This window comes from Kogia breviceps, chromosome 12 (genome assembly GCF_026419965.1).
Source record: "Kogia breviceps isolate mKogBre1 chromosome 12, mKogBre1 haplotype 1, whole genome shotgun sequence".
NCBI classification, from domain to species: Eukaryota; Metazoa; Chordata; class Mammalia; order Artiodactyla; family Physeteridae; genus Kogia; species Kogia breviceps.
The window spans coordinates 45,841,843-45,862,032 of NC_081321.1; the positions used below are offsets into that span (position 1 = coordinate 45,841,843).

The following is a 20,190-nucleotide window of genomic DNA, read 5'->3' on the forward strand; positions in this document are numbered from 1 at the left end:
TATGCGGCAGTTACTTATTGAAAGGTTATTATATGACAGGCACTGGAGGAGTAGGTTCTGGCTTGATGTTCTTCTCAGGTTTGCTCTCCAGGTCTGTGTGATCCATGTGAGTGGTTGCCAAGCATCTCTGAGGTTGCCTCTCCTGACACTTCCTCTCAGTGACCCCAACAAACTACGTTCTGACTCAGATCTTTTTTTTTTTTTTTTTTTTTTTTCGGTACGCGGGCCTCTCACTGTTGTGGCCTCTCCCATTGCGGAGCACAGGCTCCGGACGCTCAGGCTCAGTGACCATGGTTCACGGGCCCAGCCACTCCACGGCATGTGGGATCCTCCTGGACTGGGGCACGAACCCGCGTCCCCCGCATCGGCAGGCGGACTCTCAACCACTGCGCCACCAGGGAAGCCCCCTGACTCAGATCTTTTGACTACTTTCTGTGGCCTCCTGGGGGTTGTAGCTGATCAGACCTCTTGGCATACAGCTTTCTATCCCTCATGTTCTGACCTTAGGGACAGGGAACTCACAGAGCTCTGAGAACTGGCTGAATCTTACTGGCTTCCTGTCCAGTGTCTAGGCCATGTACACTCTACCTCCTGTGGTATCCTCTCTGTGGCACCCAGGTTCTCTCACTCTTGAAACCTGACCAGAATATCTCAGGGTTCTAAACTCTATCGCATTACTGTATACTTCAGGAGTTTCTTCTTGCTACCACTCTCAAGGGTATTTCTAACTTTCTGGCAAAGATGAAAACACCAGAAAAATCTTGCTGTTACTGAGTGACATGTGCGCCAAGAAGTAGAAACCATAGCACTCTGGGAAGCAAAGCAGATACTACTTAATTAGATACATAGAAGGAAGGAGGAAAAATGGAGGTACTCGTGGTCTAGGAGAGGAAATTCATGGGAGAGGAGCAGTGAATGTGAAGAAAATTGTTTCATTCCTGGAAGAAGGGTCTTAATTGAGAAAAGTCTGGGTGGCACTGGGCTGGCTTGGATACCTCCAGGACTGGGTAAGCCCAAATCTAAGGGTACTACAGGGATGGTCAGACATTCAGTCTGCATCTCCTTCAGTAGGGCATTCAGAGTCACACTCCATCTATGAAGAGTGGAACGTGGGTTCAGCCATGGGTCCACCCACTGTCAGGTCCTTAAAGAAGCAGTGGAGGAGGAGTTGATCAGATCTGAGGGGCAGTGTGGATGCTCAGGAAGACTCATCCTCAGACCTCATAGTGGCATCAGAGGCTCAGGGCTGACCTCTGCCCAGTAACTGTGTCTGTAGGAATTTATCGTTTCAGAGTCATTTGAGTTTTGTTGCTACCTTCAATTCAGCTTAATGGAAAGCCCACTGTTGATTGAGTTCCCCAAACTCCTCAGCCTGACATTTAACGACCTGCACAATTTGATCTTTCTCTTTTTCTCATGTTCAATTCTGAGAATATGCCTTTATATACCTGTCTTCAGTCACAGTCATCTACTCACCATTTTCCAAATGTGGCCTTCAGTCAACTGATGCTAAACCATTGCTCATACTCTTCCCTTTACTATAGAATGCCTTCTCGTGCTTATGCCTGCTGAAGCTCGACATATGCTTTATGTCTCAGCCTAGGTCACCACCACCCCAGATTCTCCCAGTGGGATTTATGCCCCAGTATTCCAAACTTACACAATACTTTGAATGTCTGTTATATCACGCATCACATTTTGTCTTGTGCTGAAGTTATTTTATACATGTTTCTGTTTTCCCATCCAGTTTGGAAGTGTCGTGTTTTGTTCTTGTTGTTAGATTTGTAGAACTCTCTTACGCCTAGGACAGTGCTTTGCATATAGAGGCAATTAGTAAAGCCTGTCGAACTGAACTCTCTGAAGTTGAAGGTAAAGCACAAATGTGGTTGTATATTGAATATTGAAGACTGAGTGGATTTTTAGCATTTAAAATACTGTCTGGTCTTCATTAACACCTGGCACAATTTCCCATAAGTCTTAGGGTCTTTTTCTTGGCCCCATCCTACTTCCTCACTACAGCCCTGGCCCAGTCTTTGGCTCTAGCCCTTCCTTCAAGGCATACCCTTCCTTGGGTCCTGGTTGAGCTTGCTGTGCTGACAGCAGCCTGGCTCTCTTAGTGAGCCCAGAAGTTTTGCCCCAACTCTCCCCAATCCTTCCTGGGAATCCTATCTCTCTTTCTCCTCTCTTGATGCTATTAGATCTTTCCTTTGAAGATGATTTTTCACTCTCTAGTCTCCTGATTAACGTACCCTAGAGCACAAGAGCCAGGGTTATAGAGTGGTTAAAAACATGGACTTTGGAGTCCTATGGTCTGGGCTTGAATTCCAGCTCTGCCACCTACTATGTACTATCTTAGGACAGATGCCCAAGAAACGTTTTCAGTGGTAACAGAGACATAATAACATATCACCTCATAGAGCTCTCCTGAAGATTAAATGAGATGCATGCAAACACTTAGCAGACAGAGCCTGGCACATAGCCAGATATTTAAAATAGCGACTGTCACTCTCATTCTTTGTCTCTTTTTCTACATATTTTGTCAAAAGTATTGTTTGGTACTCTTTCTTTTTTAAAATTTAATTTAATTAATTTATTTTTTATACAGCAGGTTTTTATTAGTTATCTATTTTATACATATTAGTATTTAAATGTCAATCCCAATCTCCCAATTCAATTGTTTGGTCCTCTTATTTGTAGTATATGTTTTAAATACAATCTTTGCTATCCTTCTACAATGCCCCCAATCAGAGATACTTGATATTTATTTGCAAGATAAAGGTAACCTCCCATCTTCCTCTGGGTAATCCTTATCCTATATTTTGTTTTCAATATTGCTCACATCTGAGGCATCTCATGTATATTTTCACCTGGAAAGTAATCCCCTTGCTGTAGATCTGTTCCTTTGATTTTACACGAACTTTTATGGAGAAAGGTGTTTTATTATTGTCTTCTCCAGTATAAAAGAGCAGAGATATAAATTAGGCATCAAGAGCAACCCTGTTCCCAAAGCACACCAAAACAAACAAGCAAATCATAAACCTGTAATTCAATTGGGTTGGTAAAGACCAGGCTCTGTACTTAAATTCCCCTTGTGTTTGAAGACCTTCAGCAATGTTAAACAAGTAAACTCTCGTAGCAGCTCTTTCAGACAAGCCCTTAGTTAAACACACTTTCTCTCACAATATTGGAATCCGAGTCCATACTGGAGACTCGTTGGCCAGCCTGTTGTCCTGTCCCTGATTTATGAATCTTCTCTCCAAATAAGGCCTGAAGTGATGCTGGAGTGGATGGATGGATGGGCTTGATCAATGTTCAGTAGAGGAAGGGAAGTCTAATGAACAGAATATAGTACTGGGAGCTGGGCCAATTCTGAATGCCGATCTTCTTTTTGTAACCTTGTAAGCAGAAGCCTAACTAGGTGATTTCACTCCTGGAGCATGTTCATATAACTGCTTCCTTCTCCCCACAGATCCTACTCTGATCCAAGCCTCCTTCTCCCACAGGCAAATGGTTGATGGGAACAAGAGACAAAGACCTGTAGCAGCAGCATGAGGTCAGGACCTGTGTTTTTCATCACTCTTTATCCCTAGTCCTTGTGTGTGTGTGTGTGTGTGCGTGTGTGTGTGCGCGCGCGCGCACGTGCACGTGCACACACACACTTGTCTTCACTTCCGTCCCTCAGTTTCTCTGTTTATTGATTCTGTATCTGCTCTTTAACATTCCAACATTCATTCAATCAATGTCTGTAGACTGGTTACCACTCTCTGTGGGGGACTGTGCTGGCCATCAGGAGTTCAGATAAAATATAAGAAATCTCCCCTTCGATTCTTAATGATCTATTAGAAAAAAAGCTTTGGCTTTATTTGATTTTTTTCCTCTTTTATTATGCACATTTTTAAGCATGCAAAAAAGTGGAGAAAAGAGTGAAACAAATCTCAGTGTACCTATTACCCAACTTCAAACTTTATTAACAAATGGCCAGTCTTGTTTCCTGTTTACCTTGATCTACTACTTTGCCATCCCTCACTGCCCACACTTACACAGTAGATGATTGTGAGGCTGATCGATTCCAGGCACCAGGTGGTTTGAGCAGGACAGTTCTGTTTTCCTTAGATGGAGTGTGAAGAGAGGGCACCTGTCTTGCCAATGCTTCTTCTGTTGGTGCCTTAGCAGTGCCCCCTTCTTGCCTTCAAGTCTTGGATTTTGGACACTGTAGAGGACTGCTGAGAGAGCCTCAGTCAGACCAGGCCTCCAGAAGACCCCACTTAGCCCTAATGCTTTTGTTTTCAGAGAATCCCACATTGCCAGCAAAGTTTGAGGACAGGGCAATGGTATTGGGTCAGGTGTGGGGTGGGACGGGGCTAATGACAGCTCTGCCCTACCATGTGTATGTGAGCCCAGGAGGGCTGCCCTGCATGGCCGGATGCTCATGGCTCCTCCTGGACTTCCTCCCAACAACCTCCCAGATCTCTTAAGTCCAAGCTTGACTAAAAGTCTCAGGTCCATCCTGAGCCAGATTCTGGGCCTTTGCCATTTGTGAGCTTTTTTCTTGCTCTGTCATTAGGAGCGTGATGCTTGAGATTGAGGTCAGGTTGGCAGGGAGAGAGCTTGAGAAATAAGAGTATGAGAGTAATAGGCATAGTATAATAGTAATAATAATAATTCCAGTGCTTATTGTGTTTACTATGTGCCAGGCACTGTTCTGAGTCTTTTACATGTACTCATTTGTTACAACAATTCTATAAGATAGGTAGTATTATTATACTCAAGGCAAAGAGAGGTTAGATAACTTGACCAAGGTCATATGGTAGAAAGAGGCAGAGCTGGAATATAAACCCAGGCAGCCTAGTTCTAGAGCCCACCCTCTTAAATGAAGTTTTTTGGGGGTCTTGTGAACAGCCATTAACCTCTAGGGGGAAAGACCCTGACAAATAAAAAGTAAAGACAAGGATGAGAGAAGGCCATATAAATAAATTAATAAACAGTGGGTCTAATTGTAACAAATGTACCATATTAACGCAAGATGTTAACAGTGGAAGAAACTGTGTTGGGGGATAGGGGGATAGGGGAACTCTCTGTTCTTTCTGTGCAATTTCCTGTAAACCTAAAGCTGCTCTAAAAGATGAAATCTTAAAAAAGTGGGGTCTTCCCAAGATAATATTGACTGATAAGTTGGGATAATAAACATGGCTGAAAGCGGAGGTTGGAAAATTAAAACTTTTATGCTTAAATACCATTGGGGGTGATACCTCAAAAACCTGATTGCTTACCACTTATAATACATTATAAGGATAAAATGAGATTCATGTATGTGAAAGCACTTAGTTAATGGAAAAACTTCATACTTCTGCTGATTTATATTTGCCTTCTTCTTGGGCCTCTGTCTTTTCTGTTGTGGTTTCTGTTTCCTCCAAGTATTTCCTGCCAAGTCAATCTCTGTGTTGCTGGAAACTGGTTCCGTGTGTTCTTGTGTTGGACCTGAATTTTTGTTTCTGACGTCATCCTTGCCCCAAAAACCTTTGTCCCAGAGTGACTCTAAGAAATATCTGCCTGTTCCCACCACAGCCAATATCTGCATATATTACTGTTAGAAGTGGAGGTCAAGTTGAGTGTGCACCTATGTTAGTGCGAATAGTGTGGATTTCCAAGCAGGACCCTGCTTCCCATGCATTTTCATGAATGTGACTAGGCAGCCTTGTGCCCTGTGATTGTTGACTTATGCATTTCCATTTTTCTTATAAAGAAAATGACTTATTGGGTAACTTCTGTTTTTGGTTTTCCTTGGGGCTAAGAGAACTGAGAACTGACATATTTGGATTAGAGTGCTATAAAAAACAGAACAAATATTCCCTGAAACAGCTAGATACTGTCTAATTTTGCTTATCTGCAAGACCCAAGAGAAGATCATGAATGACCCTAAGTAGGTACATTAAGGTTTTTACTTAGCTAAATCGTTTACCTTTTATGAGCAGATTATGAAACCACGAGGCAGAACTTTGACATCTTCATTCAGTTTTATAGCTCTGTGTAGACAGGTCTCAATAAATAATAGCAATAATACTGCTCAATTGGTAAAAATAGATTTTACTACACAGAGAGCATTTGGGAATCATGAGGACTGAGTCACAGTTTATCTGGTATATTGTGATTCAATCATGCTTGAGAAGGTTTAGCTGTGGGAAATTGCTGGAACTCTAAAAGCAACAAGTACCCATTTTCCTTACCAGTTTTGAGGAACATGTAAAATAATCTAAGACTAAAATCAAGACCAGGGGAAATTTAGGCTCACATGTTTGCTAGCCAAAAGTATAATTTAGGAGAAACAAAAGCATGATGTTTGAGAGTATACAAATTTTGAGAATCGTTTCCAGGTGCTACAAGTGAGATTAAAAGCTATTTCTAGATGTTAACCCCCGAGGGTTGTTTTACCCATTGTTTGGGAATTCACTGTGCCACTGTGTGAAGGAATAGGCAATCGCCCCTGCAGGAAGACTCTCATAAATACCTTGGAGCATATCTTTTTTTTTTTTAACATCTTTTTTGGAGTATAATTGCTTTACAATGGTGTGTTAGTTTCTGCTTTATAACAAAGTGCCTGGGGCATATCTTTTCCTGCTGTGTTTCTCACGTGGGAGCTAACACTCCTCTGGGAACCACCAGAATCTGAATATGTATCTTAGAAACTCAGATTTTCCTGATGTGGCTCCTCCCCAAACTAGTCAAGATTGCTTGGCCTCTGATCTCTGCTATCCTCTTCTTTGCTTTTCCTATCTATGAATCTTGTTACCCTCCCCCAAAGGAACCTCATCCAAATGGCCTGAGGCATCTGGTCATAGCTTCAGTTTCTGGCTTTACTTCCATCTATCTTGCCTCTGTCTCTTCTCACTGCCATAGTCACAGTTATAATATTTTCTTAGGCCCTCCGTGTCTCTTTGCTCAGTATGTGTCTCTCAATGGATCTACCCAGTTTTTATCAAATGCTGTTATGTTCGCTGGCCATTTCAAATGCATAGATCACTTACCTATTTGTGAGTGTACATGTCACAAAAATAAATCAGAAACCATCGATTCCGTTGCTCTTAAATATTAAACCTTATGTGAATAATTTCCATTGTATATTAGGTTTATACGATTAGACAAGATGTATTTTATCTTGTCTGCTCACCGTGTATAATGGACATTGGATTTTAGCCTCCGTTTTTTGAGGGATTCCTTAGTGGCTATTTATTTTCTTTCTTTGGAGTGATTAACATGATGAACCATTACATCAAGACAAAATGCTTCTCACATTACACCATCCTGGACCCCTTGGGTTTTGTTCTGTTGGGAACTTGAAACCTCAGCCCTTAGACTCCCTCCCATCATGTTTGAAAATACTAGCTAACGTTTATGTGTGCTTATTATTGATCAGGCATTCACTCAATCTTCACAAAAATCCAGGAAAATACTGTAAATCTCTGTCATATTACACATGAGAAAACTGAGTGACAATAAGATCAATTAACCGGCCCAATGTCATGCAGCCCATAAATGCTGGAGTCATGATTCAAACCAGATGGCCCAGCACTAGCAGCCTTGCTCTCGACTCCTCGCTGCCCCTCATCTGATGTGGTAGACGTGGCTTGTGACTTAATGGGAAGGCCTGCCATCTCTGCGGCTCATATATAAAGTGTGATGCACTGGTCAAGTCTGCACCTTGCATTATAGAAAATGAACCAGGATGCTTAATGGGGATGCCAAGGGGAGAGGAATTTTGACTTTCTCATACTCTCAGTCTCTGCCTCTTTCAACCCATACTGAATCAATATGCAAATCCAAGGAAAAAGAATATGCTTGCTATGCCATGTATCATCAAAAGGATTTCTAGCATTCTGTACCAACAGACTGGTGCCTGAGACCTTCCTTTATAGAAATTCTAGAGCCCCCTATCTGGTTTATAACAGTTTCAAAGGTTACAGATGGTCTCATTGCTCTAAAAATAAATATCTTGTGGATCTTTGAAACTCAAAACCTGGCCATTTCTTCCTGTACTCCTGATTGATGGATTCATGAAAGTCACATAAAAATCAGCTTCTAAAGTCTTAGCATTTTTGATTAGTATTGAATTTAGGCACTTGCCTATTTCTTCATTTATATGATAAAGCTTTAACTTCTGAGAAAAACTTCTAATAACTCTGTGTCAGTTCCTTCATGAAAAGTTCAAAGCCAAAGCAGGTAGTAGCAGTATTAGACTACAGTAATGAAAAAATCCAAATAATTAATCATTCCTTCAACAGACACCCTGGCATTCATCCAAGAAAAGGGAATGCTTCCTTAGAAGAGGTTTTGATATCACAACTTATGTTTACCTCAATTAATAGCCTCTTTGGGAAACCCAAAGTGAAAAAGTTTATTAGTGGAATTCTCTGACTCTTTCTTTGCCAGCTGCAAGCGACAGGCTGAATTCTCCACGTACAGAGATTGAATTTTCAGAGTGGGCTTTCTGGGTCCTGAGATTATTTGCTTTCAAATACCCAAATTTTTCTATTCATGCATTATTTATGAACTATCATATTTCATACAACTCTCAGGGACCCAGCAAGCCTCCAACTCATTGATTTGATTCCACATCATGTCAAATATTACAACTAATGTATCTGCTTCATAGTTCTAAATAAAAATGTTCTTTTTGTGTAATTTTCACTTGGCAGTGTAGAATGATATTTTCAGTTATATAGAAAAGATTGTGCTTATGTGTGTACACACACACGCACACATGGCCAACTTCTTACATGCTTTTATGGTGGTGCCACAGTCTATGAACTGAAAAAGGTAAATGAAGCAAGAAACTGGCCAGGTTTACAACAGTGAAGGCCACTTATTTTTTCTTGTTAAGTCTTAATAGCATGTCAATATACAGTAAAGTTATTACTAATAATTCCTGGAGAGAAACAAATGGACACAATTAAAATTTATCATTTTTCCTTTATCAATAAATAGTATATGGTATATTAGCATTTGTAAGAAGAGCAGCAGTTGTTAGTTAAATGAACCAATAATAAAACTGAGAGTGGAAATATCCACAGGCTCATTCTACTAAAGTTGATCCAGATTAGCCAGGGCATTGGTACCTCCACACCTGACAGACCATACCTGAAATCTGTTTCTTCTCTGGAGACCAAGCTGACAAGAAAATCCTAGACTATATTGAAACTTAATAACTAAAAGAATTGCTTGGAACCTAAGTGTCCATCGACAGATGAATGGATAAAGAAGATGTGGCACCTATATACAGTGGAATATTACTCAGCTATAAAAAGAAACAAAACTGAGTTATTTGTAGTGAGGTGGATGGACCTAGAGTCTGTCATACAGAGTGAAGTAAGTCAGAAAGAGAAAAACAAATACTGTATGCTAACACACTTATATGGAATCTAAAAAAAAAAAAAAAACAAAGGTTATGAAGAACCTAGGGGCAGGATGGGAATAAAGACCTACTAGAGAATGGACTTGAGGACATGGGGAGCAGGGAAGGGTAAGCTGGGATGAAGTGAGAGAAGGCATGGACATGTGTACACTACCAAATGTGAAAATGATAGCTAGTGGGAAGTAGCTGCAAAGCACAGGGAGATCAGCTCGGTGCTTTGTGACCACCTAGAGGGGTGGGATAGGGAGGGTGGGAGGGAGGGAGACACAATAGGGAAGAGATGTGGGGATATATATATATATATATGTATAGCTGATTCACTTTGTTATAAAGCAGAAACTAACACACCATTGTAAAGCAATTATACTCCAATAAAGATGTTAAAAAAAAAGAGAATTGCTTGAAAAAAGATAATTGATAACAGCATCCAACTGAAAAAATTATGTCCATATTGAATACCTCCTATAGATATTTGTAAGTATCATGAAGGATGCACAGATGAAAATATCACAGTCTTTAGGCTCTGTGGAGGAAAATTGACATCCTAATTCATCAGAGTGATCAATTTGAATCCTACCTCTGCTGACTTGGGAGTCTTCACATAGGCTCTTTTCTCTGCTCAGAACTGTATCTTTTCCTGGTATTGCTAGGGAAGTTTCATTTCCCCCTTATAATGGATACAATATTATTTTCATTGGGATTTTATCACCCAGGAGTTGGCTTGCTGAACATTTGCTTGATGATGCACTCTACTTTCTCATACCTGGGGGTCAGAATTCTGACCTATTATGTTTTGTATGTAGACTGTCTGTGGGCTCTGGTCCTTGAGGAGTTTTATCCTGCCTTCTTTGGTGGGAAGAGTAACTTTTTATTTGGGATCTGAGATAAAAATGAATCACCCACTGACAGAGATACAGATGTCAGGATACTGCCATTGTAAAGTCATTAAATCTCTCCATCTCACCCAAATCCCAGAGATTCAGTGCCCATTCTTTCAACTATTTCACCTCCACCATCATGTAGGCTGTATAAGGATCTGTGTCTTCTTCTTATGTTGCTAACTTAAGCTAGAATTCTAAGTATATTTCCACTAGACTAGGTCTATCCATATATGACTTTGGGGAAATGAAGTGGATACTAAACTTCCTCTCACTTTTTACAATTTCAGATTGATTATGCAAAATTTTCAAATCTGAAATAGCAACACATGCTTGAACTGATGTTTCTACAAAAGTAAAATTCTTGTAAACAATATTACCCATCACAAATATGTATAAACTTTTATATATGTTTTCTTATATATGGTGTACATCCCTGAAGAGCCTCCCAAAATAAGTAAGTTAAGTTTAAATTGGAAAGATTAATACAAAAGACTGGCTAAGAGATATACGTAAAATACTGAGTTAAATTCTTTTTAAAATATGGGATACTACTAAGAATAGTTTCAGAAAAGCTTTCCTTTCTTCTTCAAATAATGATGTTCAAACATGCTGGTTAACTATCCTGCCAACTTACAAATCTCAGGAGCTTAAACAAAGAGCAGTTGTATTAGTGGCGAATTCTTTTTTGGTATCAATGAATAAAAAGTGAGCATTTCCTAGTTAAGTCAACAAACATTTCTCTGGGTTTCTGGACTAGCAAAGGTCAAACCATTGATTTATATTTCACAACTTCTTTAGCTTTGATTCATAAATCAAATTTCCCTAGTTGCTGGTGGTTAAAGATGGCTGTAGAGAAACATTTTCTTAATGATGGAAAAATTTCCTGATAAATTAGGTGTCAACACTTGGTGGAAGTTCTTGTATTATCATGGAAGATAGGTAGGGCATTTAAATAAATGTGTTTATGGGGAAGGGAAAAGGTCTTCATGTACACTCTAGACTTTCGAGATTGATTTTTGAGCCAAAGCCATCCTTGAAAGGACAAGAGCCCTTGAAAGTAAGCTTTATTTTGTTTTTAAATCTCAAAATCAGAAGCTACTTACACAAAGACACTACAGACTCCTTGGTGAATAGGTACCATGAGAGGGAGCTGGAATTTTTGTGAGAGATTTGCCAATTATAAAGCATCATTGTGCCTATTTGCTCGACATTCACTCAATACCTAACCTGCCACGTAATTTGTTATCAATACTACTTTGCATGTGGAAGGTCTGATCTCCCCAAGAGAAATAAAACAGACAATACTTAACATAGGAAAATGCAGTGATTCTCCATTGCTATTTTCTGTTATCATAAAAAAAACAAACCCAAGAAACCAAACCCTTTTGATATCTATGAAGGACTCCATGGCTAGAAACTATCTCCCGAGGGAATAAAAGGCAACTGAGGCCACAGTGCAACATCCATCAGAATTCTGTGAGGGCCCCAGGAGTGCCCCTGAATTTTTACCCTTTATGGCTTTTGATATTCCTTGTTTTTGACCTGGTTGTTTTTATTCGTTGCTATCATGATGGGCCATTCTTGGTTTGACTTCTTTTGGCTTTCCAGCTTCTGTGATTCAACTGTTCTTTTACCAGAAACTCTCATTCCAGGATTTACTTCCTGGTTTTTGCTTTCTACATTCATCTTCACTGTTTGCTTTGACTTTTGTATTGGCTTAAACCCCAGTTTCACTGTTGACTCCACACACCCTCTTCCCAGTCCAATTATTGGGGAATAAACAGCACTGTAACTGTGGAGGAAGATGAGCTCCAAAGTTCTGAGTGGGGACAACAGTTAAAGAAATTTTCCAGTATTTTTAAATCACAAAGAGAAAATACACAATATTTCTTTTTATTGACAAATTCATAAGGATCTCAAAAATATTAATATTTTTCCCCACAGCAAATTCCCTTCTAAGAATTGTTAATGTAGGGTGCTTTGACAAACTGATATTTTGACTTATACATGGACTAGTTGAAAAACTATAATAGGGCATAGAGTAGGAACAGTGACAAACTTTAACTGATATTAAAACCAGCCATGAAGGAAGTCTTCCCTTCATTTTTAGCTTATTTAAGGCACAGTTCTCATTCTCCAATTAATAAATATTTGCTAAGTCTACATTAGGAAACAGTTGTTCTAGATGCTTTAAATTTGACAGGATGCTAAAAATTATATTTTTACCTTCAAGGAGTTTATAATTTGGAGAGACAAAATATAAGTAGATTATAAATCAGAAATGAAATTTAAGATTTAAATCATATGTAACTAATACAAAATATGGCATCCTATATTCGGGATTTATTTTTTTCACAAGGCCAAATAACATCTTTCATCTTCTTCCATTTAGTTGTAAATTTGAGCCACTGATTTTTATTTTAGACTTTTAGGGCGGTAATGATTAAACTGTATATAGTCCTTATTACTAACTTCTAAAATTTGAGCTAGTGAGTTAGTTAACTCACTTCTTTTCAAACTTGGAATTTTTATGATTGTTTAGGTGTGAGAATAACTAACATATAGATATAAAATTAAGAACCATGTATATTACATAGTTGTTTTAATAACATTCATGTTATTTCACCTTTATTGTGTAATTATAATAGGGAGATGTTAGATACCACTTAGACTTAGGGTTGTGTGGTTTCCAGGTAAGACCCAAGGAATTTGGTTCAGGAGTTGTGAATAAGAAACAAAAATCAAAGGGGAGCTATAGAACATGAGGATTCCTGGCCAGAAAAATGATGTCAATGTAAGCCCAAAATTTAACAAGTAGAAAAAGATTGTCAAGGTTCTTGGCAACAAATTGACTTTGCGACCTTAAGGGAGAATGAAAGAAAGATTGAAATACATCAGCAGGATACAAGGGGACCTCAGAGGAAAGCCAGCCTTGATGTCATTGGAGGCATCTGCTGGTCCTCATCATTTCACTGCACATCATTTTGTGTACCTGTCATGGATAATAATAATGAAAATGAACTCATTTAGGAAATGACTCTATCTCTGCATGGACAGATTGCAAAACTTCATCCAAGGAGCAATATTTTAAATAAGTCATTTAAAATTACAACATTGTGGGACTTCCCTGGTGGTGCAGTGATTAAGAATCCGCCTGCCAATGCAGGGGACACGGGTCTGAGCCCTGTTCTGGGAAGATCCCACATGCCACGGAGCAACTAAGCCTGTGCACCACAACTACTGAGCCTGAGCTCTACAGCCCACAAGCCACAACTACTGAGCCCATGAGCCACAACTACTGAAGCCCGTGAGCCTAGAGCCCGTGCTCCACAGCAAGAGAAGCCACCGCAATGAGAAGCCTGTGCACCTCAACGAAGAGTAGCCCCTGCTCACTGTAACTAGAGAAAGCCCGTGCGCAGCAACGAAGACCCACACAGCCCAAAATAAATAAATAAAATAAATAAATTTATTTTTAAAAATTTGCAACATTGTTAGACCTAAGAATATCTTATCTACCAAACAAGTTTGCCTTTGAATAAAACCAAAAATTGGGGTAGCCAACTCACTTTTAGAGCATACATTGCTATATCTTTTTCCTTTTTTTTTTTAAACAGAAAGTCAGGACCTTTTAAAGTGACAGGTTAGAAAATGTTTTGGTTTGTCCTCTTCCCCACCTTCTCCATTTCTAGGAAATAGGAAAGACTATGTAGTAACTAATATCTATTCATTTCACCTTATGTCAAATGTATTCACAAGTCTGCAGCACAAAATAGCATATAAATTACAAAGAAAATAGTGTGTTTTCTCATTTATATTCTTATCTTCAAATTCAGACTATCAGCACAAGTTTAAATGTATAATTTAAAACTGAATGGGTCTGTAAGATCACTTCATGATAGGCTTCTTATTTTATAGATGAAGAAGCGAACTTGAGAGTGACTGGTCCAAGGTCACAGGCTTTGTGAACAGAACCTTGACTGAGAGTTTTTGACTATCAGCTCAATACTCTCTTTATATCACACATCCTCTTAAACCATGGAAGAAAAAATTTCCCCCAGAGCTATTTTCTCAGTTATTTTTCCTTGTCCACAAACATATTTATAATCTATTAGGGGCCTAATATAAAATGGTGCTAGCAAAACGTTAGTATTCTCCAGGACTTTAAGCATTGTTCTTTCTGCTGATATATGAGATGCTAACAACTACTTAGAAAGGAAATTCTGCATTCAGTTACACAAAAGTGCACTCACAATTGGCCATTGTATGCCTTGTGGTACTATGGGGTGTAATCACAGACCCTAAAGTTGGAAGAGGCCTTCGAGAGCATCTTATCCAAGTTCATATTTTTATATGAATAAAATGTCCCTCAGAGATGCCAAGTACTGGCAGAGGTGGAGCTGTGTTGACCTCTCCATTCTCTCTTTTAAATTTCACCTTGTGACGAATAGTCCACGTTTATGAGATAGCTACTCAAGGTCAAGAGCACATATGGCCATGAAACAAAATACATTTTCTACCCACAAGAGAATTTTCATAAGCTGTGTTGAACTTTTAGTAGGTCTTATCACAAGACATAGGTACAAGTCGAAAATATACAGATTCAAGAAGTGTTCAAATAATTCTTGGATATCAGCTTCATGGTGAATTTAGAAGATGTTAGACATGTTTTGAGGTATTGCAACAATATTTGGCACTATGTGATCATTAAGAGTACAGGCACTGACCTAGAATGCTGGCTTTGCCACTTTCTAGAGGCATGAATTTAGCTTCTTTGATTCAAAACAGGGATAAAGTTACTCCCAATCTCATGGGGGTGGTTGTGAGGATTAGATAAGTTATACACACAAAGTGCTTTGTGGTTTGGCACAGAAGTGTTCAATAAATGCTTGTTATTACTATTATTGATGCCATGGAAGGTAATCAAGCACTCTTCCAAGATATTTGTTGGGGAAATAGTGTGATTTAGTAGCAAGAATGTTGAATTTAGTTTCTGAAGTTTTCAAGTTCTAGCTCCTCCACTTATTAACTATGTATTGGGTGAGCCATTCACTTCTCTGAGATTTTAACTCCTCTGCTGAACATGTTGGTAATATTGTTTTTTCTGTTTACCTCATGTGGGTAGCTGTGAAAATCAAGTGAATTGATGAATATGAATGTACTTTCTGCAGAGTAAATCTATTGACAAATGGACATGATTATTTTTATTCTTTTCTGCTGCCTCTTGTTAAGAGGTACAGCATGGCTGGACAAAAGATCTGAGTGTGAGAATTTAAGGATCCTGCACATTCGACATTTCCTTGTAGACTTACAACAGCTGGAAGTTGGGGTTGGAGGCCTGGTTAATCAGTTATAACATTTATTGAATGCTTACTCTCCATAAGACACTCTAGACCAAAAAAAAAAAAAAAAAAAAAATTACATACAAATTCTAAAGTCTCTGGCATTAAAACAAAAGCGTTATGTAAATGTGATATCCAAGAATGTTCCATGATAAAGGCACCAGCTCCTACTGCAGTTTCTGTGTGCTGTGGCCTCCAAGATGTCTGCCATCACTTCTTTCCCTCCGTGTATCTGCTTCCTGCTTCATACGTTGTGAGATGAATTCCCCTCTCCTTGAATGTGGGCTGGTCTTAGTGACTTTCTGGACCAATAGAATGTAGCAGAAGTGACTGGGACTTCTGAAGCTCCCTCATAAGCAGAACTGGACTTGGACTTCTTGGAACACTCACTCTTGGAGCACTCCTTTTCAGAACACACATGCCGAAGCCACAGATAGGAGCTGTAGTTGACAGCTCTAGCTGAGCTCCAACCTGATAACCAGCAGCACTTGCCAGGCTTGTGAGTGAGCATCTTGGGTGCCGACCCCAGTCAACCCTTCAGATGACTCCAGTCCCAGCTGCCTCTGACTGCAACTGCATGAGAGATTCCAGTTGAGAACTGCCTCAGTTGAGTCCAGACAGCATGCAGAAGCTGAGAGATGTTAATAAATTATTGATTAAAGACACTAAGTTTTAGGGCTCTTTCCTTTGCAGCAATACATATCTGAAACACACTATTTTCTTCTGAGGTAATTTGCAAATTGTGAAAATTGGAAAGAAATGTTTAATAAAAGTCTTTGTGTGCACATTTCAAGTTTGATTTACCTGGTAACTAAAAAAACATTTGGAGTGGGAAATGTTTCACTCTTGCTTAAAATAATAATAATAAAATTACTATTATGGGTTGAGGATCTGTTATATGTCTGTCACTCACCACATACTTTGTACACTTATCTCAGAGCTGGGTTTAAAACCATAGTTGTTTAAAAATCTCATTTTTTCTCATTATACCTCACAGCCCATTATATGTTATCTCCTTCAGACTGAAAAGTATCAGTCCTGATGAATTTTACACTTTCCAAGTAGGAAGTTCTAAACCTTATAAGAAAGCAGCATGGTGTATATTGGATTTTTTGTTTATTTTTGGCAGTTGGTGCAGAACCTGACACATAATAGGTGATTAATAAACGGCTGTTAACCAAGCTATTTATTACTTAACTGGTTTTTCTCTAAATGTACCATGTAGCTCTTCACCTCTTTACTCTCAGACATTATCCAACAATTTGAGATCTTTGCTTCCTCATAGCTTGGTCACCAAAATTTAATTATCATACTCACAATTCAAATTCAACTTAAAAGTCAGCAAAACTTGTACTGTCTTCCTTTAAATATTTCCATAAATATTTAGGACTGGCAAGAGCCCCACTTCCTGTTGGACCTCTCCTGCTGCCATGTTTGTTCTTGCTCATTCCACTTTGGCCATGCTGGTCTCCCTGCTCTTCCTCTCAATCATTAGGCGTGCTCTTGCCTCTGTGCATGAGGTTCTCTGCTCCTTCAGGTCTCTGCTCCAATATTCATTATCAATGAAGACTTTACCGATCACCCTTTTAAAACAGCCCAATCCCCCTTCCTACTACCTAGCCTTCTTACCCTGCTTAATTTTTTCCTCATAGTATGCATCATCATCTGACAAAGTATACATTTACTTTTTAGTCCCTTTAGTAGAAGGTAAGCTCCTCGTGCGTAGAGACTTGGTTTTGTTCTCTGTTACATTTTCACCACCAGGAGCAAGTGCCCCACGTGGCAGGAGCTGAATGCACAGACGTTATTGAATGAATGGATATCTATGATTCAGTAGTTGAACTGGAGCACAGAAATGCCGACCCCATACGAGGGAAGCAGTCTTCCCATTATGTTTTAGATTAGGGGCATTGGTTCACATTTTGGGCTTTCACCTTAAAGAGAAGGAAACTGAAAGTGCTGAGAAATTTTCAGTTGTATATTCTGGAAAAAGGTAGTCACTGGTTGATCATGGCTTACATAATTGGTTATGAAGATCTTTGCTGCAGGGTTGGCCCAAGATCTGCAGCCCCACATCTTCCTCGTGAGGGGGATGTCTATGACAGGCACTGGAGCATGTGAGAGAGGAACCTCTAATCTGGGGACCAGAAGAAAGTCAGGGTCAGTTGCAACCAATAATAGTTAATACTTTGTGTAAAGGGAGCTCTAGTCTACCCATGTTTTTGTGTGGGACTTTGGCTTCATAAATACTATGCATTAAAAAAATTTCACAGCTATTTTAATGAAGGGCTAATTTTTATAAAAATGGATCAAATCTGTTTCTTACAGCATCTGTGTTTATGGATGCCCCTGATTATTGAATCAAGCTTCTACACAAAGACATCACCACCTCTTAGAGGAAGGGAGCAGAAAATTCACCCAGGGCAAAAGTGCTCAAGATTTAGTGTTATATCTCAAGTTACAATGCTCTCACTCTCTCTTTTGAGAACACTAGATTCACAACTAACTGCTGAACGATCATTGACAGGAAGACACTGGAGCTCACCAAAAAAAGACACCCTACCGGCAGAGACAAAGGAGAAGCCACAATGAGATGGTAGGAGGGGCGCTATCACAATAAAATCAAATCCCATAACTGCTGGGTGGGTGACTCACAAACTGGACAACACTTATACCACAGAAGTCCACCCACTGGAGTGAAGGTTCTGAGCCACACATCAGGCTTCCCAACCTGGGGGTCTGGCAATGGGAGGAGGAATTCCTAGAGAATCAGACTTTGATGGCTAGCAGGATTTGATTGCAGAACTTTGGCAGGACTGAGTGAAACAGAGACTCCACTCTTGAAGGGCACACACAAAGTAGTGTTCGCATCAGGACTCAGAGGAAGGAGCAGTGACCCCACAGGAGACTGAACCAGACCTGCCTGCTAGTGTTGGAGGGTGTCCTGCAGAAGCGGGGGGCAGCTGTGGCTCACCAAGGGACAAGGACTCTGGCAGCAGAAGTTCTGGGAAGTACTCCTTGATGTGAGCCCTCCCAGAGTGTGCCAGTAGCCCCACCAAAAAGCCTGGGTAGGCTCCAGTGTTCGGTTGCCTCAGGCCAAACAACAAACAGGGAGGGCACCCAGTCCCACCCATCAACAGACAAGCAGATTAAGGTTTTACTGAGCTCTGCCCACCAGAGCAACAGCCAGCTCTACCCACCACCAGTCCCTCCCATCAGGAACTTGCAAAAGCCTCTTAGATAACCTCATCCAGCAGAGGGAACAAGCAGAAGCAAGAAGAACTACAATCCTGCAGCCTGTGGAACAAAAACCACATTCACAGAAAGATAGACAAGATGAAAAGGCAGAGGGCAATGTACCAGATGAAGGAACAAGATAAACCCCCAGAAAAACAACTAAATGAAGTAGAGATAGGCAATCTTCCATAAAAAGAGTTCAGAATAATGATAATGAAGAAGATCCAGGACCTCGGAAGAAGAATGGAGGCAAAGATAGAGAAGATGCAAGAAATGTTTAACAAAAGTCTAGAAGAATTAAACAACAAACAAACAGAGATGAACAATACAATAACTGAAATGAAAAGTACACTAGAAGGAATCAATAGCAGAATAACTGAGGCAGAAGAACGGATAAGTGACCTGGAAGAGAGAATGGTGGAATTCACTGGTGTGAAACACAAAAAAGAAAAAAGAATGAAAAGAAATGAAGACAGCCTAAGAGACCTCTGGGACAACATTAAATGCAACAACATTCACATTTTAGGGGTCCCAGAAGGAGAAGAGAGAGAGAAAGGACCCGAGAAAATATTTGAAGAGATAATAGTCAAAAACTTCCTCAACATGGGAAAGGAAATAACCACCCAAGTTCAGGAAGTGCAGAGAGTCCCATACAGGACCAACCCAAGGAGAAACATGCCGAGACACAGTAATCAAACTGGCAAAAATTAAAGACAAAGAAAAATTATTGAAAGCAGCAAGGGAAAAATGACAAATAACATACAAGGGAACTCCCATAAGGTTAACAGCTGATTTCTCAGCAGAAACCCTACAAGCCAGAAGGGAGTGGCATAATATATTTAAAGTGATGAAAGGGAAGAACCAACAACCAAGATTACTCTACCTGGCAAGGATCTCATTCAGATTCAATGGAGAAATCAAAAGCTTTACAGACAAGCAAAAGCTAAGAGAATTCAGCACCACCACACCAGCTCTACAACAAATGCTAAAGGAACTTCTCTAAGTGGGGAACAAAAGAGAAGAAAAGGACCTACAAAAACAACCCCTCCCCCACCAAATTAAGAAAATGGCAATAGAAAAGTAATAGGAACATACATATAAATAATTACCTTAAATGTGAATGGATTAAATGCTTCAACCAAAAGACACAGGCTTGCTGAGTGGATACAATATATAGATATGCTGTCTACAAGAGACCCACTTCAGACCTAGGGACACATACAGACAGAAAGTGAGGGGATGGAAAAAGATAGTCCATGGAAATTTAAAGAAAGCTGCAGTAGCAATACTCATATCAGATAAAACAGACTGTAAAATAAAGAATGTT

The 20,190-nt window shown here is 39.7% G+C and overlaps 1 long non-coding RNA gene across 1 annotated transcript in view; it reads left to right on the forward strand.

The window, feature by feature from the left end:
- Nucleotides 1–20,190, forward strand: part of LOC136792273 (uncharacterized) — a 130,280-nt gene that overhangs the window by 47,879 nt on the left and 62,211 nt on the right. The window contains exon 2 of the long non-coding RNA XR_010835831.1: nucleotides 3,470–3,553. This is a non-coding gene — a long non-coding RNA (uncharacterized lncRNA). The remainder of the gene's footprint in view (nucleotides 1–3,469; nucleotides 3,554–20,190) is intronic.